This window comes from Phyllobates terribilis, unplaced genomic scaffold, assembly GCF_046119375.1.
Source record: "Phyllobates terribilis strain yellow unplaced genomic scaffold, ASM4611937v1 Scaffold_9__5_contigs__length_417890890, whole genome shotgun sequence".
NCBI lineage: Eukaryota > Metazoa > Chordata > Amphibia > Anura > Dendrobatidae > Phyllobates > Phyllobates terribilis.
The window spans coordinates 297721236-297747542 of record NW_027362769.1 but is presented as its reverse complement, the minus strand read 5'-3'; positions in this window follow the sequence as shown (position 1 = coordinate 297747542).

Genomic DNA, 26307 nt, shown 5'->3' with positions numbered 1-26307 from the left:
GGACTTCAAAGTACACGAACAAGACTGAGAGTGGGTAGCGCAGAGCAGGAGGGAGAAAGACCAGTGTGAAGTCGGTCAAAATAGGAACACGAGGAACACGAGAAAGTGGGGTTCTGCAAGGTATTCCCAAGCAGCCTGAGGAAGGATTCACCCCCAGCCCGGTGACCGCAACGCGACGTGGGAGGCCTTTACCTGTACAGTGCACCTGTGAAGTGTCTTAAGAACTGTGAGTAAAATCTCGGGTGACTGCACTGCACTGCCTCCGTCCATTCTTTCATCGGTGCCATTGTTCCCCCCTGCACTACAACGCCCAGCGCAACCACCGCCCCATCTTACACTGTCCTGAGGCCTGCTCCACCTGTGGGGAGCCGTCCCATCACAAGCTGCCCTAACATCTGCCTCAGAGGACTGTTGCAGCGCTGGTGATCCTCACCAGACACCACAGGTGGCGTCACAAACTTTCTAAAAATAACCCCTTTTTGCACTGACCGCCCTGGGTCACGGACCGGGCCAGCCACCGTGATATTCCCCGCCAACCGGCATCTAGAGGCCCGGCTGCCGAGTACCCCACGGCCCTGGGGGCGTGTCACACATAACAGGGTGGGGGCAACACATGCCAGGGTGAGGGAGCATGGACAGGATGGGGGAGCATATACCAATAAAAATGCTCGCCACCCGGGCATAGAACGGGTTAAATAGCTAGTTGTATATAATGGCGTTTAGCTGTATTTTCTGCAAGACTTGCCATACTCAACCTTGGCCCACGGCAGGGCTATGAGCCCTCTACTGGGCATAATGAGAGGGCGCAAAAACAGTGTTCATGGGGCTTCCCATATCAACTAATAGTCTACAAAAATAATAAACGTCGTGAGCTGTGTTACCATAAGGAAGTGTAGAATGTCTTTGATGCTCTTGGACTCTCTAAAGTCTTCCTGTAAGTTTGGCAAAAAATTTCATCACTCCAACATTAGACTCGCAGACCCACAGAGAAAGATCTTCCAGCAGTAACTGTGAACGCACAGAGAAAAACATGAGCAGGAAACCAAATGCTCAAAATGAAGAGAGGAACTGAAAATGATAATAGCTGCATAAGCCAACAATCTACTACATCTTATAGGACATATTCAAGATGCCATGTCTGTATATTCTTTGAACTCTCTATATCTATAGACCGAAGAAAATCACTGAAAATTACCTAGTATAAATCCCAGAAGTTGAAAAGCTCAATGGTACCATAAAACTTAATCTTTTAAGGGGTTTTTCCATCTCCAAGATTCTATCCCTATATGTAATAATAATAATATTAGCAAATGCCTAAAATTAGAAATGTAGTATAGTTCTCCCAATTTGCTATGTCGCTTACCCTATACGCATGACATTGCAGTAGCTTAGGTATCCATAGTTACGACCACTGATACAGTGACAGTTATTTGCTAGTGTTCGTAACCATGGACGACTAAGCATCTGCAATGCCTGAACATGGGGTAAGCGACAAAGCTTATCAGGAGAACAATAATAACTTTATAATTGGAGGTATTTGCTATTATTATTATTATTATTATTATTACTATTATTACTATTACACCGACTACATATTGGGATAGTGTATTGAAGATGGGAATACCCCTTTAATAATCATTTTATATCACCCCAAAGATGACCTATCAAATATAGTGCACTCCAGTAGTATAAATCCTGATCACTCTGCACACCACACAGGAGAAGACAAATGTACATAAAACAAGGAAATACAAAAGCAAAAATATACCCTCAGTCTCTCTCTCTCTCTTGCATCAGGATAACTCATATGTACAGTACAGACCAAAAGTTTGGACACACCTTCTCATTTAAAGATTTTTCTGTATTTTCATGACTATGAAAATTGTACATTCACACTGAAGGCATCAAAACTATGAATTAACACATGTGGAATTATATACTTAACAAAAAAGTGTGAAACAACTGAAAATATGTCTTATATTCTAGGTTCTTCAAAGTAGCCACCTTTTGCTTTGATGACTGCTTTGCACACTCTTGGCATTCTCTTGATGAACTTCAAGAGGTAGTCACCAGAAATGGTCTTCCAACAATCTTGAAGGAGTTCCCAGAGATGCTTAGCACTTGTTGGCCCTTTTGCCTTCACTCTGCGGTCCAGCTCACCACAAACCATCTCTATTGGGTTCAGGTCTGGTGACTGTGGAGGCCAGGTCATCTGGTGACTGTGGAGGACAGGTCATCTGGCGTAGCACCCCATCACTCTCCTTCTTGGTCAAATAGCCCTTAAACAACCCGGAGGTGTGTTTGGGGTCATTGTCCTGTTGAAAAATAAATGATGGTCCAACTAAACGCAAACCGGATGGAATAGCATGCCGCTACAAGATGCTGTGGTAGCCATGCTGGTTCAGTATGCCTTCAATTTTGAATAAATTCCCAACAGTGTCACCAGCAAAGCAACCCCACACCATCACACCTCCTCCTCCATGCTTCACGGTGGGAACCAGGTATGTAGAGTCCATCCGTTCACCTTTTCTGCATCGCACAAAGACACGGTGGTTGGAACCAAAGATCTCAAATTTGGACTCATCAGACCAAAGCACAGATTTCCACTGGTCTAATGTCCATTCCTTGTGTTCTTTAGCCCAAACAAGTCTTTTCTGCTTGTTGCCTGTCCTTAGCAGTGGTTTCCTAGCAGCTATTTTACTATGAAGGCCTGCTGCACAAAGTCTCCTCTTAACAGTTGTTGAAGAGATGTGTCTGCTGCTAGAACTCTGTGTGGCATTGACCTGGTCTCTAATCTGAGCTGCTGTTAACCTGCGATTTCTGAGGCTGGTGACTCAGATAAACTTATCCTCAGAAGCAGAGGTGATTCTTGGTCTTCCTTTCCTGGGGCGGTCCTCATGTGAGCCAGTTTCTTTGTAGCGCTTGATGGTTTTTGCAATTGCACTTGGGGACACTTTCAAAGTTTGCCCAATTTTTCAGACTGACTGACCTTCATTTCCTAAAGTAATGATGGCCACTCGTTTTTCTTTACTTAGCTGCTTTTTTCATTCCATAATACAAATTCTAACAGGCTATTCAGTAGGACTATCAACTCTGTATCCACCAGACTTCTGCACAACCCAACTGATGGTCCCAACCCCATTTATAAGGCAAGAAATCCCACTTATTAAACCTGACAAGGCACACCTGTGAAGTGAAAACCATTTCTGGTGACTACCTCTTGAAGCTCATCAAGAGAATGCCAAGAGTGTGCAAAGCAGTCATCAAAGCAAAAGGTGGCTACTTTGAAGAACCTAGAATATAAGACATATTTTCAGTTGTTTCACACTTTTTTGTTAAGTATATAATTCCACATGTGTTAATTCATAGTTTTGATGCCTTTAGTGTGAATGTACAATTTTCATAGTCATGAAAATACAGAAAAATCTTTAAATGAGAAGGTGTGTCCATACTTTTGGTCTGTACTGTATTTCTATATCATATAATAATTATCTGGTCTCTACGCGTTTCATTGACCCTTTTGCAGAGCCCTCAACACCAGACTATTATTGGTGAAATTAGTGTCCTATTGTTATATTCGAGACTTTCATAAAATTACCATGAAAAACATTCTGTATGTCCTTATTTTGGAAAGGATGAGTATTCAAGGCCTTATGAAATAATATTAAATTCCTTAAATAATATCTTATATAGGAATGTATTGATATCGTTAGAATGTCCAGGGACATCAATTCTATATTCATACTGGCAGGGCCAATCATGCAATAGGTGCATATGGCCGAAAAATGATGCACGACAGAGCACCCGTTGACTCTGCCTGCATCCCCATAGTCAATGGCTCTGTCAGCGTATACACCCAAATTCCGTTTTTTAGGGAGGGTTTGAGCATAAGGGGAGGTTCGCGCATAAGCCCCGACAGGGCCACTGAACATAGGAAAAAAACACAACAGGAAAGGGCCCTAACACTAAAACATTAGGTAATGTTCTGATGCTATCTGGATTATAATCCCTGGATTGCAGCAACATCCTCCTCTGTGACCTTTCCTCTAACAGTTTTGAACATTCACTAACCCATCTTTAAACCCTTTCCCACCTAGGAAGCACTTATACGTCCTAGGTCGTATCCCTGCACTACATGCAGGCTCCGGCGCTGAGCCCGCATCTTACGGGACACATGACAGCTAATCTGTACAGCTGTCATATGCCCCTAACAGCCCCGGGTGGAATCATGATCCACCGCGGCTGTTAACTTGTTAAATGCCGCTTTCAATTTCTGACAGCAGCATTTAACATGGCCGCGGCGGAAGGACGTCATAAGTCCGGCACCTGTGTCACATGACCATGGGTCACCGATGGGTTGGCATGACAACCCGGGGTCTGCAAGAGACCCCTGTGGTTGTCATTGCCGAGATGATATGAACACCGCCCAACAGTCGGCCGTCATAGCAAATGAACATTTCTGCTACACACAGGCGATCTGATGATCACAGCTTCTAGTCTCCCATGGAGACTACTGAAGCAAGTGAAAAGTAAAAAAAATGTTTTTAAAAATATTTAAAAAATTAAAAAAAATATGAAAGTTCAAAATTACCCCCCTTTCTCCCCATTCAAAATAAAATAATAAAAAATACACACATTTGGTATCACTGCGTTCAGAATCGCCCAGTCTATCAATATATAAAAATAATTAATTCTATCGGTAAATGGCGTAGCGAGAAAAAAAATCAAAACGCAAGAATTACGTTTTTTTGGTCACCACAACATTGCAATAAAATGGAATAACAGGAGATCAAGAGATCTTCGCCTAAATGGTATCAATAAAATCTTAAACTCAGCATGCAAAAAATAAGCCCTTAGCCGGTCTCAGATCCCGAAAAATGGAGACGCTACGGGTCTTGGAAAACGGCGCCATTTTTTTTTGCAAACGTTGGATTTTTTTTCACCACTTAAATAAAAAAGAACCTATACATGTTTAGTATCTACAAACTGGTAATGACCTGGAAAATGATAATGGCAGGTCAGTTTTAGCATTTAGTGAACATTGCAAAAAAACTATTGCACTTTTTTTGCAATTTCACTGCATTTTGAATTTTTTTTCCCATTTTCCAGTACATATTATGGGAAAACCAATGGTGTCATTCAAAAGTACAACTCGTCCCGCAAAAAAAAACCCTCACATGGTCATATTGACCAAAAAATAAAAAAGTTATGGCTCTGGGAAGAAGGGGAGCAAAAAACAAAAACAGAAAAACCTAAGGTTGTTAAGGGGCTAAAGGGGTACTTCAGAGAAATAAAAATGTATTCCTATAGATCGAACTTCAAAATCTATAAAGGCTTTAATCCATAGTGCTGAGTGGAAAAACTGCCCACACCCCCCTTAAAGATTTTATGGTTATAAAATGCATTGCCATGTTTTAAATGTTGTTTTATCTGGTTTCTGTTCTGCAACAGTGAGTGAACTAAAACGGGTGTTTGTGTGTGCAGAAGGGAGGCCAAAATCGGATAGCACGTTCTGAAGGAAACAAAGACTAAGTGGCTGAAGGATTAGTTATCTCAGGCAAGTGGGGCCTACAGCAAACATTATCTATACTAGATAAGAAGCTAGAATGTAGCTAGACCTGAGGGTCTTAAGGCCCCATCACACATAACGAGATCGCTAACGAGATCGTTAGTGCGTCACGGTTTTTGGGATCACTGGAGAGTCATTTCATGATCGCTGGGGAGCTGTCAAACATGCAGAACTTACCAACGATTTCGGCCGCCCCAGCGATCTAACTAACGATCTCGGCTGTCGTCGGGACGCTTTCACACAGCAGCTATTTCAACGATCCACACCATGATAGGGACTGTACTGTGTCACAAAGGCGTGCATAAAATCACTTTTCCACGCCCCCTCATCTCCGATTGGTGGACGCTACTGCGTTCTGATTGGGCGGCCTTGGTTTAACATCGCTACTGCATCTCCGGTCAGACGGGAATACTGGTGTGTGCATTGTTCCTGTACAGATGTATGGATGTCCATATATTTATATGAATATATATATATAGAGATGTAAATGGCCATTTATGTGTATGCATATCTGTATGCTTGAGAGTATGTATGTGTATATATAGTTATCTGTATACGTATGTGTATATGAGTGTGTGTGCATATATTTATGTACTTAAAAATATGTATGAGTACATGGATGAATCTGTTTACATACGAGTACACGAATGTATATGCGTGTATGTACAGTCATGGCCAAAAGTATTGAGAATGAGACAAATAGTAATTTTTCCAAAGTTTACTGCTTCATTTTTTGTAATGACAATTTGCATATACTCCTGAATGTCAGAGTGATCAGCTTAACAGCAATTACTGTACTTGCAAAGTCAATACTTGCCCAGAAAATGAACTTTAACCCCCAAAACACATTTCAACATCATTGCAGTCCTGCCTTAAAAGGAGCAGCTAACATCGTTTTGGTGATTGATCCATTAACACAGGTGTGGGTGTTGATGAGGACAGGGCTGGCGATCAATCAGTCATGATTAAGTAAGAATGACATCACTGGACACTTTAAAAGGAGGCTGGTTCTTGGTATCATTGTTTCTCTTCAGTTAACCATGGTTATCTCTAAAGAAACACGTGCAGCCATCATTGCACTGCACAAAAAATGGCCTAACAGGGAAGAGTATCACAGCTACAAAGATTGCACCTCAGTCAACAATCTATTGCATCATCAAGAACTTCAAGGAGAGAGCTTCCATTGTTGTCAAAAAGGCTGCAGGGTGCCCAAGAAAGACCAGCAAGCGCCAGGACCGTATCTTAAAACTGTTTCAGCTGCGGGATCGGACTACCAGCAGTGCCGAGCTTGCTCAGGAATGGCAGCAGGCTGGTGTGAGTGCTTCTGCACGCACTGTGAGGTGGAGACTCTTTGAGCAAGTGCTGGTTTCAAGGAGGGCAGCAAAGAAGCCACTTCTCTCCAGAAAAAACATCAGGGACCGACTGATATTCTGCAAAAGGTACAGGGAGTGGACTGCTGAGGACTGGGGCAAAGTCATTTTCTCTGATGAATCCCCTTTTCGATTGTTTGGGACATCTGGAAAACAGCTTATTCGGAGAAGAAGAGGTGAGCGCTGCCACCAGTCTTGTCTCTTGCCAACTGTAAAGCATCCTGAAACCATTCATGTGTGGGGTTGCTTCTCTGCCAAGGGAATCGGCTCACTCACAGTGTTGCCTAAAAACACAGCCATGAATAAAGAATGGTACCAGAATGTCCTCCAAGAGCAACTTCTCCCAACCGTCCAAGAGCAGTTTGGCACCCAACAATGCCTTTTCCAGCATGATGGAGCACCTTGCCATAAAGCAAAGGTGATAACTAAATGGCTCATGGAACAAAACATAGAGATTTTGGGTCCATGGCCTGGAAACTCCCCAGATCTTAATCCCATTGAGAACTTGTGGTCAATCATCAAGAGACGGGTGGACAAACAAAAACCAACAAATTCTGGCAAAATGCAAGCATTGATTATGCAAGAATGGACTGCTATCAGTCAGGATTTGGTCCAAAAGTTGATTGAGAGCATGCCAGGGAGAATTACAGAGGTCTTGAAGAAAAAGGGGCAACACTGCAAATATTGACTTGCTGCATTAACTCATTCTAATTGTCAATGTAACCTATTGGTACTCATAATATGATTGCAATTATATTTCTGTATGTGATATAAACATCAGACAAACACTAATAAAAACCAGAGGCCAGCAGATCATGTGAAAATATAATTTTGGTGTCATTCTCAAAACTTTTGGCCATGACTGTATGTGTGTGTGTGTGTATGTATGTATGTATGTATCTGTATACGCATGTGTATACATATGTATATATATATATATGGACTGCTTACTGCGGTGACTACTGCTACTACTGAAAGAATGAGAAACAAAGCTTTTGCATAGTAGAACACACAGTTTATTAGACACATCAGTACAGAAATGTCAGTAGTGTAGAAACATGAGTAATTGCCCACTATAGGTTCTGATGCTGCCAAGGAACAGCACCAGGACCGTTAAAATACTGGCAGTAGTTGTCGCGGCAGGTATTCGCATCATGGGTGTTTCTGCCATGTCCCACTAGTTGAAGGCCTGCAATTGCAGGATCGTTTGCACACCATTCACCGAGCTCCACTTCCCCATTGGCTAGGTCCACAGAGTCCACGAAGCCAGGCGGACAGTATGTAATTGCATCACGTCGACGAAGAAAGTTGTGAAGCGTGCAACAGGCCAAAACAACAGAGTCTATTGATTTAAGCGTCATGTTAATTGGCGTGTGAAAGACTCTGAAGCGGTTGGCCAGGACAGCGTGTCAGAAAACGTGCTGTGTGGGTGTGTGTGCACGAGACCCCTAAAATATCTGGCCATGCAAAAGAATATATATACAGATAGTAGTCAAGCCCTCCCTCCCTGAAGAGCAATGATAGCCGATAATTGGTAGATGTCCTATAAATGAATTAAAAATGGAAACTCATTTAAGACCCCAAACAATACCTACCTCGCTAAAGATGTCTGATTTCTTCAAAGTGGAGTCACAGCCGGAGAACGCTGGTGGGATCCGAAAAAACAAGGACGCAGTAGCGACCACCAATCAGGGATGAGGGGCGCAGAAAAGTCCAATTTATGCACGCCTACGTGACTCAGTTCTGAATCGCTAACGAGGTCATTGATAAGGTGTCAAATACAGCGATGCACACTGCCCAGTGGGAGCGCAACGACCCAGGAATGGTCCAGGAAGCTTTGTAACGATCAGCGATCTCACAGCAGGGGCCTGATCTTTGCTACCTGTCAGACATAACGAGATCACTAGCGAGATCGCTATTGCGTCACGAATACTGTGACGCATCAACGATCTCGCTAGCGATCTCGTTATGTGTGACGGGGCCTTTAGAGGGGAAGATGGCCAGGCTGGGACACGTTTTCTCATACTGGCAACTGAAGATGCAGTAGTACAGTAAGAAGAGTATGGCCAGATCGAATGGACTTTGAGAATAGTAGTGAGGAGTTGTACCGACATACCTCAGGCAGTGAGGTCCTCACAAATCAATTGGGAGTTGAGACTAGCTGTGAGGGACCATAGTGACACACCTCCACCCGTGTGGTTCTCACAGAGGAAGAAAGAAATTTTCCTGTAGCATGGTGGGGTGCGGATCTGACTCTCGGCTATGGCTGCCCCGCCCGTTACAACCTTTCCTCCAACAGTTTTGCACATTCTCTAACTCATCTTTGGGGTTATGTCTGGTAGGCTGTCCTCAGGCTGTGTGAGGCAGGTATGACGGAGTTGGGCAGGCAGAGCACAGAATCGCACAAGACACCAGGCTCACTCAGTGGGTGTGACTTGTATTAAGAGTACAACTAGCCATGCCCTCTAATTTCTGCATGGAAGAAACAGTTATCAGGAGGCTGGCTTGTATTAGAAACCAGTAGCAGACCATGCCCCCTAAACTGTGACATAATGTCCCACATACTCATCTATCATCAACCACCTGGATCCAGCGCAGGTTGCTCCATGGTCTTCATAGAGATCCAGTTTACATCAGGTGCCAGACTGCTGTGGACTGTGATTGGCTGTACCAGGCAGGTGACTTTGAGCAGCACATCATCATAAAACATCTGATGCTGGTGGAACCGTGATATCACTACTTCCTGTCTTTGCGCAGAACACTTGCCCTGAATTGATTGAGGTTGGTGCCGATAGGCATGTCTGACTGTGTTATTTTTTACACATCATGTCCACTGGTAAAGGGTTTATTTTGCCAGGACAATCTCTTTAATTCAACCAGCTTGTTAACCAAACACCCTCATTTTACAATGCAGAAGGTTATAGTGAAATACATTGCTAGAGGCTCTTCATTCATGAGTGGTGTGTGTGCAAGATATAGCCAGCATACTTTTCTAGAACTATATCATTTCATGCTTTGTAAGTTTGTTTTAAAATATTCTGTAATAATAAAGTAAGTATAATATATTATGCACAAACCTAATTTATTAGCCTACTATAAACCTTTTTTTCCACTCAAATAAAATGCTTTTTCAGGAGAAAATGTGTTTTTTAAATTTTTGTACTTACTGCACCCATCCCTAATACTTTACTCTGTAACCTTTTACTAACTTTAAATAACAGCTTTCCATCTGTTCATTGAAGTTGCATTGAATTCTGTTTAAGGTTTAATCCAAATAGGAAGCAACATACTTCCTGTGGATTAACACAATTTGATCCATAATTGTTTGAAATGTCACTCCCTTTAACCCAATGAAACATTGAAAACACCTTTTAGTAGTAGAAAGCCTCCTCTTTCCATTGCATTTTCCCACAAGAGTATTGGCTAAACATTTTCCTTATCTACAAGAGATGTTAACAAACCTAACTTTGGTAGAGTTTAGATATCAATCTTGTGGGACTAATTAAGTTTCCATTTACATTAAGTAGATTCCAATTTTTGTCTCTTCATTTAACCTTAAATTCGACCCCTTCTTTTGGGCTTGTACACACGACCAACTATGTGGGATGAGTGCTTTTCTTCGTTCTTATGGGGTGGCACTTGTACCCATGTTATTCTATAGGGCTGTGCACTTCAATCAATAAGAAAAAAAAATCTGTGACATGTCCAATTTTGACCTGAGTGTCGGATCAAAATAGTCAATATACAGTACAGACCTCATTCTCATTTAAAGATTTTTCTGTATTTTCATGATTTTGAAAATTGTACATTCACACTGTAGGCATCAAAACTATGAATTAATACATATGGAATTATATACTTAACAAAAAAGTGTGAAACAACTGAAAATATATTTTATATTCTAGATTCTTCAAAGTAGCCACCTTTTGCTTTGATGACTGCTTTGCACGCTCTTGGCATTCTCTTGATGAGCTTCAAGAGGTAGTCACCGGAAATGGTCTTCCAACATTCTTGAAGGAGTTCCCAGAGATGCTTAGCACTTGTTGGCCCTTTTGCCTTCACTCTGCGGTCCAGCTCACCCCAAACCATCTCGATTGGGTTCAGGTCTGGTGACTGTGGAGGCCAGGTCATCTGACGTAGCATCCCATCACTCTCCTTCTTGGTCAAATAGCCCTTACCCAGCCTGGAGGTGTGTTTGGGGTCACTGTCATGTTGAAAAATAAATGAACTAAACGCAAACCGGATGGAATAGCACGCCGCTGCAAGATGCTGTGGTAGCCATGCTGGTTCAGTATGCCTTCAATTTTGAATAAATCCCCAACAGTGTCACCAGCAAAGCACCCCCACACCATCACACCTCCTCCTCCATGCTTCACGGTGGGAACCAGGCATGTAGAGTCCATCCGTTCACCTTTTCTGCATCGCACAAAGACACGCTGGTTGGAACCAAAGATCTCAAATTTGGACTCATCAGACCAAAGCACAGATTTCCACTGGTCTAATTTCCATTCCTTGTGTTCTTTAGCCCAAACAAGTCTCTTCTGCTTGTTGCCTGTCCTTAGCAGTGGTTTCCTAGCAGCTATTTTACCATGAAGGCCTGCTGCACAAAGTCTCCTCTTAACAGTTGTTGTAGAGATGTGTCTGCTGCTAGAACTCTGTGTGGCATTGACCTGGTCTCTAATCTGAGCTGCTGTTAACCTGCGATTTCTGAGGCTGGTGACTCGGATAAACTTATCCTCAGAAGAAGAGGTGACTCTTGGTCTTCCTTTCCTGGGGCTGTCCTCATGTGAGCCAGTTTCTTTGTAGCGCTTGATGGTTTTTGCAATTGCACTTGGGGACACATTCAAAGTTTGCCCAATTTTTCGGACTGACTGACCTTCATTTCTTAAAGTAATGATGGCCACTCGTTTTTCTTTACTTAGCTGCTTTTTCCTTGCCATAATACAAATTCTAACAGTCTATTCTGTAGGACTATCAGCTGTGTATCCACCTGACTTCTGCACAACACAACTGATGGTCCCAACCCCATTTATAAGGCAAGAAATCCCACTTATTAAACCTGACAGGGCACACCTGTGAAGTGAAAACCATTTCCGGTGACTACCTCTTGAAGCTCATCAAGAGAATGCCAAGAGTGTGCAAAGCAGTCATCAAAGCAAAAGGTGGCTACTTTGAAGAACCTAGAATAAAAGACCTATTTTCAGTTGTTTCACACTTTTTTGTTAAGTATATAATTCCACATGTGTTAATTCATAGTTTTGATGCCTTCAGTGTGAATGTACAATTTTCAAAGTCATGAAAATACAGAAAAATCTTTAAAAGTGAAGATGTGTCCAAACTTTTGGTCTGTACTGTAAGTCTATGGGTCTGTGAAAAAATAGGACTGCACTCAGATGACATCCAAGTGTAGTCTGATTTTCACGGACTGACAGAATGGAGAGGGAGGAGAAACTTTTTTTTTCTCTCCACCGTCAAGAAAAACTGGTCCCACTCTGTTCAAACTCTGAGCAGAGTCTGATCAGAAAAATGTAACCATTTTTCTCAGATGGAGATGTACCCGTAAAGAGATTGTGCCAGTGTACTCTCCAGTCTGATCTGATATCATACATACAGTAGAATGGCACCACTCAATGCTGGACTGTACAGTTTTCGACACAACCATCTGATCCCTTTTGAGCAGGATCGGACTGGGGCAGCGGGACACTGGAGAATTCTCCATTGGGCTCGAGTCCTTGGTGGGCCCCTGAGAAGGACGCATGGGGCCCGCTGGTTAACATGGCACCTGCACCGGGGCCCGAAGGTGGAGGTGGGGGCCCTTGCAGTGCGGCTGATGAGGACAATCTGGCCTGCTTCGTGGACCCCCAGGCTCTGGGCCATGGCCAGATTGCCCTCATAGTGTGTGGCGGGCAGGGAGCGATGCGATCCCTCCCGCTCCGCTGCTGACGGGAGGAAAATGGCAATGGAGCGGATGTGACGCGCCCCCTGGGCCAGTGTTGTTTGGGGGATACCCGGAGCCGGATCAGATGGGGGTTGTAGTCTCCGAGTGGCGGTGACCCGGTCCGTGCCCAGGGTGTCAAGCTCAGTGTGTGGCAGTCCTACAGATGTTGCTGGATGTTCTTTAGTGTCGACTACGCCACCCGTTGATTTGCGGTCAATACGGCCGCCGCTGCAGCAGGGTCCGCTGAGGCTGGTGGTGTGTGTGCAGCTTCTGGTAGTATAACCCCCAACGGGAGGGGTATAGCCTCAGGGGGTCAGTTGTAGAGGGTGGTGGTTGTGGTGGTGCAGTGAGGATGGTATTAAGACTCAGAGTCGGGCTGTGCAGTTCAGGGTTTTTACTTACTGCTGTTGTTCTGGTCACTCCGGCCTTGAGTGACCGCCCGAGCCGTGCTGCGTCCACCAGGTCCTGGACTCGGCCAACCCCCAGGTAATTCTGGAGCGTGATCCTGAGCTCCCTCTCTGACGTTCCTTTTCTCTGGCCTTCCCCACCAGGGATCCACCTATGTCCGGCTCCCTCGGGTCTCTTGGTGGGTACACCTCTTCTGGGTTCCCTGACCCTATGCTTGGTCTGCCTTTCGGGTGGATTTAGTGGGGGGTCGTGGCAGATCCTGCCCACAACCTCCGGTCTCTGGCTGAGGATTAGTGCCCTCCACCAGCTTGGGATCCGGTACCCTTGTGCCAACCCTTCACCCTGTTGCTTGTATTTGGGCTCTTGGGGTTCCCTCTTCTTCCCCTCTGGGTCCTTCTGACTCCTCTCTCTCTCTTCTTTCAGGACTGCTTGACCCTCTACAACAGACTGACTAGTAGCTGTCTGCCTGTCTGACCCAGATCTAAGATGGTTCCCACCTTATATACTCCCTCTATGTGTGAGCTCAGGTGACCAGCACCCAATGAGCTCCTAGCATTACCCAGACTGCTCCCCCTATCTGCCCCTACACTACTGGGATGTTCCACCCCCCTCCCACTCCAGCCAGGGACAGACACTATCGTACCTTCACATAAACTGGTGGGAGTACCGTCGATCTGTCCCCCGGAAATGGGATGTATGTAGTGTATGCAGCCTACTGAGCTCAGTTCCATACTCCATCCTTACCCGGGAGTGGAATATCACACCTCTGGCTTGAGGTGCAATACCCCTGTAGCAGCCGAATCCTCAGGGTGCTACAGATGGATCCGTCCTGTGCTTCCTGCCCGCCGCTTTGTCCCTGACACAGGTTTGTGCTGCTTGATGACGTCACCATGCAGTGTGGGCCTGTGTCAGGGAGAAAGATGCCGGGCAGGAAGCCGAGGAAGATGCTGCGGGGGAACGAGCAGAGAGGGTAAGTGTTGTTTTTTTTTAACTAATATAGTGGTAATGGAGGAGGTGGGGGAGATGAGGGAGAGCAACAGTGATGGAGGAGGTGGAGGGAGATGAGGTAGAGCAATGGTGATGGAGGAGGTGGGGGGAGATATGTATGGCATGGTGATGGAGGATGTGGGGGGATATGGCATGGCAATGGTGATGGAGGAGGTGGGGGAGATATGGCAATGGTGATGGAGGAGGTGGGGGGAGATATGCATGGCATGGTGATGGAGGAGGTGGGGGGGAGATATGGCAATGATGGAGGAAGTGGGGGAGATATGGCAATGATGGAGAAGGTGGGGGGGATATGGCAATGACGAAGGAGGTGAGGGAGATATGGCAATGATGATGGAGGAGGTGGGGAGATATATCAATGGTGATGGAGGAAGTGGGGAGACATATGGCATGACAATAGTGATGGAGGAGGTGGGGGGAGATATGGCAAGGCAATGGTGATGGAGGAGGTGGGGGGAGATATGGCATGGCAATGATAATGGAGGAGGTGGGGGACATATGGCAATGATGGATGAGTTGGAGGGAGATATGGCAAGTCAATGGTGATGGAGGAGGTGGGGGGAGATATGGCATGGCAATGATGATGGAGGAGGTGGGGGAGATATGGCAATGATGATGGAGGAGGTGGGGGAGATATGGCAATGACAATAGAGGAGGTGGGGGGGGATATGACAATGATGGAGGAGGTGGGGGAGATATGGCAACCATGATGGAAGAGGTGGGGGAGATATGGCATGGCAATGATGATGGAGGAGGTGGGGGAAATATGGCAAAGATGATGGAGGAGGTGGGTGCAGATATGGCAATGATGGAGGAGGTGGGGGATATGGCAATGATGGAGGAGGTGGGAGAGATATGGCAATGATTATGGAGGAGGTTGGAAGGTAGATATGGCAATGATGGAGGAGGTGTGGAGGAGATATGGCAAGGCAATGGTGATGGAGGAGGTGGGAGGAGATATGGCATGGCAATGGTGTTGGAGGAGGTGGGGGAAGCATGGCAATGATGATGGAGGAGATGGGGAGATATGGCAATGATGATGCAGGAGGTGGGGGAGATATGGCAATGATGGAGGAGTTGGGGGGAGATATGGCAATGATGATGGAGGAGATGGGGGAGATATGGCAATGACAATAGAGGATGAGGAGGGGATATGGCAATGATGGAGGAGGTGGGGGGAGATATGGCAATGATGATGGAGGAGGTGGGTGCAGATATGCAATGATGGAGGAGGTGGGGGAGATATGCCATTGATGGAGGAGGTGGGAGAGATATGACAATGATGATGGAGGAGGTGGGGGGGAGATATGGCAATGATGGAGGAGGTGTGGGGGAGATATGGCAATGATGATGGAGGAGGTGGAGGAGATATGGCAATGATGGAGGAGGTGGGGGATATGGCAATGATGGAGGAGGTGGGAGAGATATGGCAATGATGATGGAGGAGGTGGGGGAGATATGGCAATGATGGAGGAGGTGGGGGAAGATATGGCAATGATGATGGAGGAGGTGGGGGCAGATATGGCAATGATGATGGAGGAGGTGGGGGGAGATATGGAAATGATGATGGAGGAGGTGGGGGGATATGGCAATGATGGAGGAGATGGGGGAGATATGGCAATGATGATAGAGGAGGTGTGGAAGATATGGCAATGATGATGGGGGAGATATGGCAATGATGATAGAGGAGGTGGAGGAGATATGAAAATGAAGGAGGAGGTGGGGGAGAACAATGATGGAGGAGGTGGGGGAGAACAATGATGGAGAAGATTGGTGAGAACAATGATGGAGGAGGTAACATCTAATATATATAATCGTCTTATCCCGTCTGTCTGTCCTTCTGTCCAGGAAATCCCGCATCAGCGACGCGGGATTTCAGAAAAAGATGGCGGCCGTTAGCGGCTCATCTGCCGCACGGAGGTCAGCGGCGATGCAGACGGGAGATGACCAGCGCTAGCCGGTCATCTCCCGGCTGCTCGCAGCAGAAGTACCCCAACCAGCTGGCGCCGCTGACCTCCATGCGGCTACCGTCGGGAGATCAGCGGCTAGGGCCGCTGATCTCCTGACGGCAAGTGTGAAGGGAGGACCGGGGAGCAGCGCCGCTGGTCGGGATACTTCTGCTGCGCTGCTTCCCGGTCCTCACTAATACGATTCGCCGGCCGCGACCAATCAGCGATATTGGCGCCAAATTTAAACACCGCTCTGCTGATTGCGCCCGGTCGGCCGCATACATATTCTAGAATACCCGATGCGTTAGAATCGGGCCACCATCTAGTAGTAACATAGTTTTTAAGGTTGAAGGAAGACTAAGTCCATCTAGTTCAACCCATAGCCTAACATGTTGATCTAGAGGAAGGCAAAAAATAACATGTGGCAAACACTAAGCTCCACATTGGGGAACAAAATTCCTTCCTAACTCCATACGGCAATCAGACTAGTTCCCTGGATCAACGCCCTATCAAGGAATCTAGTATATATAACCTGTAATATTATACTTTTCAAGAAAGGCATCCATGCCCTTCTAAAATTTTAGTAGTGAATCACTAAATACAACATCATGCGGCAGAGAGTTCCATAGTCTCACTGCTCTTACAGTAAAGAATCCGCGTCTGTGATTATGATTAAACCTTCTTTACTCCAGACGTAGAAGATGTCCCCTTGTCCCCGTCTTAGGCCTCAGAGTAAAAAGATCAGTAGAAAGGTCTTTTTACTGTCCCCTCATATATTTGTACATGGTAATAAGATCACCCCTAAGCCTTCGTTTTTCCAAACTAAACAACCCCAAGTGTAATAATCTGTCTGGGTATTGATGATCCCCCAGTCCTCTAATAACCTTGGTCGCTCTTCTCTGCACCCTCTCTAGTTCAACTAGACCAGAACTGTACACAGTATTCTAAGTGTGGTCGCACTAGTGACTTGTATAGAGGTAAAATTATGTTCTCCTCGTGAGCATCTATGCCTCTTTTAATGCATCCCATTATTTTGTCTTTGCAGCAGCTGCCTGACACTGGCCACCAAACGTGAGCTTGTCGTCTACCAATACACCAAGGTCTTTTTCAGTGACAGTTTTGCCCAGTGTTTTACAATTAAGCATTTAATTATACATTTTATTTCCTCTGCCCAAGTGCATTACCTTACATTTATCCCCATTAAAGCTCATTTGCCATTTATCAGCCCAAGCTTCTAGTTTACATAGATCCTCCTGTAATATAAAATTGTCCTCCTCTGTATTGATTACCCTGCAGAGTTTAGTGTCATCTGCAAATATTGAAATATTACTCTGTATGCCCCCTACAAGGTCATTAATAAATATGTTAAAAAGAAGGGGGCCCAATACTGCCCCCTGTGGTACCCCACCGTTAACTGAGACCCAGTCTGAGTGTTTTCCATTAATAAACACCCTTTGTTTCCTATCACTGAGCCAATTCTTAACCCACTGTAAGGCAGCGCTACTTATTATCCTGGGGGATACTCGCTTTGCTGCGTCAATCACTGCACACCAGCAACTACTTTGCCGTTTTTCACAATCCACAGTTTATTACACGTCATAAACCGTATTTCCCATACAACATGTCCACGAGCCCAAGTGGCAGACCGGCCCACTTGGCTCTAATTACAGCCTCCCGCAAGGTAATAAAACAATGTCCATGAAAATGTCCATAACATAAAGAGTATTACCTTTATCGGCTTTCAGCTGCTTTTAGTCCGCCACCACTGTGACTCTAAGGCTTGACCACACGTGGTCTCCAGCCCTCCACCCTTTAAGGCTAACTGGCATACTACATATATCCAGGCTTAACCTTTCAGGATGCTTGTGTGGCACTCCGAGGCTTACTGGCATCCCCCACACTCTCACAGGGATCCAGGCTTCACCTCCACCGGAGTCCACCAGGCCTCACCAGGCCTCACACGAGCGGTGTTCCCACTCACACACCCAGGGAACAGCCTCGTGCCGCTCACACGGTGTCCGCACAAACGGGTAACAGGAAACACGCCTGTCACACCCCTTTCACCTCAGCACACGGTGCCCACACAGGAGCTCCCAACACATAGGAACTCCTACACACCGGAACACACCCACACAGGAACACACAGGGTTTATGTATACTGCAGCACACACACACACCCGCAGATAGGACCTTAACTGTGTGCAAAAGGACCTGTGTGATGTCACGGTCATGTGCCCAGTCAGTTAAAGAGGAAGGTACATGGTCATTCAAAACACACTGAACCATTAAAGGGATGTCTGCTACATCACATATTCCCCCCCTCTGTTCAAACTTGTGGGGTTGAACACATAATATATACAAACAGTCTATATCCCACAGTTCACACTGAGACCATGCACTTGACCCTTGCGTTGTCCAGCCCCTGGAACATTCGTCATTGACATTAGCCCACTCCTTAGGGACCTACCATCTGTCAATGTCATCGACTCCGTCAAGTCACATTTCCGGGTCGTAAACTTGTCAGACTTCCCTCGCTCCCAGCGGCTCCCCCGCTCCCAGCGGTCAGTCGTAACCTTGTCAGGTCTCCCCCGCTCCCAGCGGTCAGTCGAAACCCTACCAGGTCTCCCCTGCTCCCAGGGGTCAATACAACAGTGTGACTCTACATAGTTCCGTCCTCTATTGGGTCGATTGTATGGGCCACTCAACCCTGAGTCACTGGAGGTCTCACTACCTCCAAACCCACTCCCAGAACATCTTGAAAGGTCCCTAACCTCAGCTGCTCTGATATTTAGGGAGCCCTTTCTCTGTCTGGTCTCACACTTTCTAGACGGCTGCCATCTTCTGCTGCTCAGATGATGCTGTCTATCCACTCTCAGTCTAGCGAGATTCAACTTTTCCACCTCTCGCAAGTAGGTCACTTGGTATTCCACCAGCATGCTCATATCTGCAAGACTTTCTTCCGTTCCTACAGCGTAGAACGACACCATGCAGTCTTCATCCGGCATCCAGTCCTGACGATCACGTGGACTGCTTACTTTTACCACACCAGACTTCTTCACCATCATCTGCATGGCTCGGCCATTTCTCCCAATGAGCTCTCTCACCAGAACACGAGGCACCTGGATGACCTCTTCTCGCAGACTGTGAGCCTTTCTCATCAGCTCCAGTTGTCTAGTGGCTTGCTCCGTTTTCAACCGGAGAAACCGCTTCGTGCGAATACATCGCCAATGTATGTGACTCAGGATCGCCACCCTCTTCACTGTGACTTCAGTCGTGGACAGGACCACCAGCTGTCTAGCCTCTGAGGTCAAGTACACCTTACAGGCTCCCACGGCCTTCTTAAACTCCTCATGCACGAACTCACGGGTGCATTCTTCCCTCAAGTCCTCGGGTACATCTACGAGGCACCTGTACCGAGACGTTTTGGTCTCATCAGTGGTTTCCAGATGATCAACCAGCTCAGGTTTCAGGGACATCTGACTTCCAGCTTCTTCACCCTGGAAGCTTCCCCTGAGCTGACTCACAGCTACAACTTCACAACTTTTCGTCTTGACCACCTCTACTTCACCTTTATCTTCCAACACCAAACTCTTAGCACTCCTCAGATCCACCTTCTCATGGTCTAAGGGAGTAAGTGCAACTTGTTTGCCTTTTCCCTTCTCCAAGGAGACCTCGTTCACCACGTGACACTTTGCTAGGCGACCTTTGAGCTCTAAAACTTCTCCTTCCAGCTCAGTTACTCGCCTCTCAGCAGTCCATATCTGAAGCTCTTCCTGCTTCAACTGCTCTTCCAGCAGCAGAGCTCTCTCAGACCTCTCCGTCTCCAATGCGCCCACTCGGCTCTCAATAGCCAGTCTCTCACACTTCTCTTGCGTCCACTGGGCTTGTAGCAACTCCTTGAGCTGCTTGATCTCGGCTCCGACATCCACCGAATCCTCCGAGCCCACATCACTCGAGGAGGTCTCTGCTTCATACCTCCCATCACCAGCGGTCAACTCCTGGCCCTGGTCTGTGGCTTTTCCGATGGACTCCTCCATCTTCTCTCGCTCAGCTTCCATCTTGCTGACTGTTTCCTTAAGGTACGTCTCCGGCTTCTGGAGAGTATCACAGGACATCTGTAGCTCCTTCACCTGAGCTTCCAGATCTAGGGTCTTTCCCCGGAGATCATCATTCTCCTCACGGATATCTTGCAGAGTGGTCTCAACCACTTGGCACTCTTGCTCTGCATCCGCCTTATCCTCCTCTAGTTTTTCTTTCACCTTGAGGAGATCCCCATAATCTCTCTTACTCTGTTGCAGTTCCTCACTGAACTTTCCATACCTCTTTTCTGCCTCATGGTCATGAGCAGACACTTCAACTTTTATTGCCTCTTTCAGGGTGGATAGCTCCTGGTCTCGCTGGTACAGAGAGTCCTCCAGCCGCTCCTTCTCCTGCATTAGAGGCTTTACTTGGTCCTGGAACTGCTGCAGCTCCCTCATGAGTTCATCATACTCCTTTTTAGATTTACACAGCTCCTGGTTGAACTGTTCACGCAGTCGTTCCAGTTCCTGATCACGTCCAGAAACTCCATCCTGCCACGCCTCCTTCTCAAGCTTCAACTGCAAAACCTCTTCCTTGATTTTGCGGCGGTCCTCCTTAATTGCGTGGAACATCTCCTTCCACTGGACAACTTCCTCGTTGCTTTCCTTTAGACTTCGCTGTAAGTCCTTCACAACCTGGTATACCCTCTGCCGTTCAGACTCCAGGCTCCGCTGGTCTGAGGACACGTTCTCCAGGTCCGTCACCTCCTCTTCTGCGTCTGAAGGAGGATTCACCCTTGTAACAACGGCACACACCATTACATTTTCTTTACTTTCACTTCCAGCAAAGAGTACAGGAGCAACCTTTTTGTGGCCCCTGGGCCGTCTACGCGAGGTTGACTTTCTCACCTCATCTATCCCCTCCTGACTGACCTCTCCTTCTACTTCCGTAGTGTCACCGTCAGCTACGGGGTCTGTGTCACTCCCCATGGTGTTGTGGACTACCAGGTCACCTCCCCCTTTGACTTCACCCCCTTCCACTGGAACTACCCCGTTATCAACGGTCACCTTGTCATTTCTAGGAGGTACCATCCCACAATCAGCAACAATTTCCAGTTTTTTACACTCCACACTCTTGTGAAAATCCGCTCCCTTTTTAGACTCCGCCCCCTTTTTAACAACCACACCTGTAAGGGAATTTTTACACAAAACATCAGCGACAGTCTTAGGACTCAGTTCACAAGATCTCTTACCACCTCCCCGGGCACTGTGGGACAACACGGGCGCACCCGGAGAGTCCATAGAATGGTCCACCGCTGCCATTCTATACGGTGCCCACAGCTCCTGCGGTTCCCGCACCATGTCAAGTAACAGTTTCTCAAATACCTGCTCCGGTCCCAACCAGCCCTTCAAACGCTCAATAGCTCCAGACACCTCTGTTGCTTTGCTCACAGCCATCACGGTACACTGTTCACACTTGAACTTCACCGCTCTCCCCGAAAAAATTTTCGTGGCCCCGCCGAGCCACCGCAACACAGAATTTGAGTGTGACATCAATCTTCGCAACCCCGCCGAGTTGCAGCAAGATGCTTTGACTTTCGTGAGCCCCGCCGAGCCACAGCAAACCAGATTTGAGTACGACGACGACCTTCACAACCTCGCCGAGTTGCAGCCAGATGCTCCACCACACTCGTCAACCTGTACAGTTGCTCCCAGCAACCAAACTGCAATTGCTCCCAGCAACCAGACTGCAATTGCTCCCAGCAACCAGACTGCAGAGTGCCCCTAGCAACCAGACTGCAGTTGACCCTAGCAACCAGACTGCAGCTGCCCGCACTCTCAAACCACATGTAAGGCAGCGCTACTTATTATCCTGGGGGATACTCGCTTTGCTGCGTCAATCACTGCACACCAGCAACTACTTTGCCGTTTTTCACAATCCACAGTTCATTACACGTCATAAACCGTATTTCCCATACAACATGTCCACGAGCCCAAGTGGCAGACCGGCCCACTTGGCTCTAATTACAGCCTCCCGCAAGGTAATAAAACAATGTCCAGGAAAATGTCCATAACATAAAGAGTATTACCTTTATCGGCTTTCAGCTGCTTTTAGTCCGCCACCACTGTGACTCTAAGGCTTGACCACACGTGGTCTCCAGCCCTCCACCCTTTAAGGCTTACTGGCATACTACATATATCCAGGCTTAGCCTTTCAGGACGCTTGTGTGGCACTCCGAGGCTTACTGGCATCCCCCACACTCTCACAGGGATCCAGGCTTCACCTCCACCGGAGTCCACCAGGCCTCACCAGGCCTCACACGAGCGGTGTTCCCACTCACACACCCAGGGAACAGCCTCGTGCCGCTCACACAGTGTCTGCACAAACGGGTAACAGGAAACACGCCTGTCACACCCCTTTCACCTCAGCACACGGTGCCCACACAGGAGCTCCCAACACATAGGAACTCCTACACACCGGAACACACCCACACAGGAACACACAGGGTTTATATATACTGCAGCACACACACACACCCGCAGATAGGACCTTAACTGTGTGCGAAAGGACCTGTGTGATGTCACGGTCATGTGACCAGTCAGTTAAAGGGGAAGGTACATGGTCATTCAAAACACACTGAACCATTAAAGGGATGTCTGCTACATCACACCACATACATATATTTTGCCCTATCCCCATTGTTCTCATTTTATGTATCAACCTTTTGTGTGGAACCGTATCAAAAGCTTTTGAAAAGTCCATATACACAACATCCACTGCATTTCCTTGGTCCAGTCCTGAACTTGCCTCCTCATTAAAAACTGATCAGATTAGTTTGACAGGAACTGTCCCTCGTAAACCCATGTTGATATTGGGTCATGAGGTTATTCTTCTTCAGATACTCTATTATAGCATCTCTTAGGAAACCTTCCAGGATTTTACTCACAGTAGAGGTTAAGCTTACTGGCCTATAATTTCCAAGTTCGGTTTTTGTCCCCTTTTGGAATATTGGCACCACATTTGCTATACGCCAGTCCTGTGGTACAGACCCTGTTATTATGGAATCTTTAAAGATTAAAAATAATGGTCTATCTATGACGTTACTTAATTCCTGCAGTACTCGCGGGTGTATCCCATCCAGGCCCGGGCATTTGTCAACTTTAGTAATTTTTAGACGCCGCCGTACTTTCTGCTGGGTTAAGCAAGTGACATTTAATGGAGAATTTTTGTTATCACTGATCATGTTTTCTGTCATGCGATTTTCTTGTGTAAATCCTGTTGAAAAAAACATTTAGCATATTGTCTTTTTCCTCATTCTCATCCACCATTTCACCCAGACTATTTTGAAGGGGGCCAACACTATCATTTTTTATCATCTTACTATTTATGTAGTTAAAGAATATTTTGGGATTATTTTTACTTTCTCTGGCAATGAGTCGCTCTGTCTCAATCTTTGCTGCCTTAATTAGGTTTTTACAGAATTTATTTAATTTTCTGTATTTATTTAATGCCTCATCACTACCTACTTGCTTTAGTTGTCTAAATGCTTTCTTTTTGTCACTTATTGCGCCCCTTACAGCTCTATTTAGCCGTAGTGGTTTCCTCCTGTTTCTAGCATGTTTATTCCCATAGGGCATATATTGTGCACAGGTCCTATTCAGGATGCTAATAAATGTCTCCCATTTGCTTTGTGCAGTTTTATGTCTCAGGATATCGTCCCAGTTTATTGCACTAAGATCATCTCTCAACCGTTGGAAATTTGCCTTCCTGAAGTTTAGTGTCCTTGTTGTAACCCTCTAATACACATCTTATTAAAGGATACATGAAAACGTATTATTTTGTGATCACTATTACAAAATTGACCCCCAACTCGTATATTTGATATGCGATCTGGCCTGTTGGTTAATATTAGGTCTAGCAGTGCCCCCCTTCTTGGTGGGTCCTGAACCAGTTGTGAAAGGTAATTGTCTCTTATAGTTGTCAAAAACCTATTACCTTCGCTTGAACTACAGGTTTCAGTTCCCCAATGTACACTGCTCAAAAAAATGAAGGGAACACTCAAATAACACATTCTAGATCTGAATGAATGAAATATTCTCATTGAATACTCTGTTCTATAGAAAGTTGAATGTGCTGACAACACAATCACACAAAAATCATCAATGAAAATCAAATTTATTAACCAATGGAGGCCTGGATTTGAAGTCACCCCCAAAATTAAAGTGGAAAAACACACTACAGGCTGATCCAACTTTGATGTAATGTCCTTAAAACAAGTCAAAATGAGGCTCAGTATTGTGTGTGTGTGTAGAACAGGCAAGAAAGCTTGTAAAAGAACTTCAACATGACGTTTCAAGGATGGAGGGAGACTGCCATCTACTGGCCAGATACAGTCAAGCGGAACCAAAATATGCAAGGGAAATTGCAGGGAGAGCAGGTTCAGATGGTGGACCCGATCAGGTGACTTCCAGGAAGGAGTTCCCGGAGATAAGAGGCCAGCGCGCCAAACCTGAGGGGTCTTTGGCGCCAAGCAGCAGAAAGGAGCAGACGTGCTCCTTGCGTCCTGAGAAATCCGCGTGACAGGCCAAATCCAGAGGCCTGAGAGGTGTTGCACCGTAATATGTTGCGACCTTGCTCCTCTGAAGCAGAAGTCTGTAACGGGGTTGGGCCCTCATACGTGTTGGCTGAAGTGTCACATACAGGAACCTTGGGGGATGAAGAAGGATGGGCCACAATGCAGTTGGGCCCGTCAGAACCGTTGGTGCCACTCCCGAGTGGAACTCAGAATGAGTCGGGAAATGATTTGCAATCCCCAGTAGTTGATTCCTCGGATCTCCCGGAGTCTCCTCCGCAAGAAGAGCCCCGCAGAACTGAGCGGGCTAATGCCGGAATTCCTCCTAACCGGTATGCACAGGAAGAGTTTATCTGGTCTCGAATCCAACAGAAAACGCAGGAGTGTGCCCAACTCCTGTCTGAGCTTGCACTGCCTGGAAGGAGACATTAATTCTGCGAGAAGTCCACTTGCCCGAGGACTGGCGAGCAAAAAGGAGGGAGGAATGTAGAACAGACAAGAAAGCTTGTAAAAGAACTTCAACTTGACGTTTCAATGATGGAGCGAGACTGCCATCTACTGGTCAGATACAGTCAAGCGGAACCAAAATATGCAAGGGAAGTTGCAGGGAGAGCAGGTTCAGATGCTGGACCCGATCAGGTGACTTCCAGGAAGGAGTTCCCGGAGATAAGAAGCCAGCACGCCAAACCTGAGGGGTCTTTGGCGCCAAGCAGCAGAAAGGAGCAGACGTGCTCCTTGCATCCTGAGAAACCCCGCGTGACAGGCCAAATCCAGAGGCCTGAGAGGTGCTCCAGCCGGGCACCGGTAAAAGAGCTCCGGATCCCTCACAGCTGTGACCCGAGTGCTGTGCCTGCTGAGGAGACTAGGAACCTGATCGTGGTGCTGAGTGAGTTTGCGGAACCTGACGTCGCCCGCCGACAGACGAGGCCTGGACCCCGCTATGCAAGGCTCGAGATACTGTCTCCAATGGCCAAGCAGAGAGGAGTTGAGAGACGGTTGCCCCAAGAAAGTCATGCCAGCGGAAGCAGAGGAGCTGCATACGTGAGCAGGGCCGTCACTTCCACTGTTCACCCAGTTACCGGGGACAATTGGGTTTAGGTACTCAGGTTGGGAGGGGAACTGTTGGGGCTAAAGTAGCACAACGTGATCTAATTGAATTTATCCAGAAGAGACTAACGGCCTAGCGGGAATAACCGGTGACCCCCGCTAGGGCCAAATGCACAGTTAAAGTACTTGCGTGGTGTCTCCCATGATTGAGGGCATCACCTTACTTTGAGAGACTGCGCCTGACTTTGAGAGACTGCGCCTTACTTTGAGAAATTTTGTATTTTGCTGATATTTCAAATCACTGTTCATTACCCTTGTTGCTAATCCCTTGTTTCAGAATACCTGTTGTATAAAACTGTTTACAATCATCTCTGACTGTTCTCGCCTTGTGTCTCTGTGCGTTGCATTCCGGCACCTGCTTTACA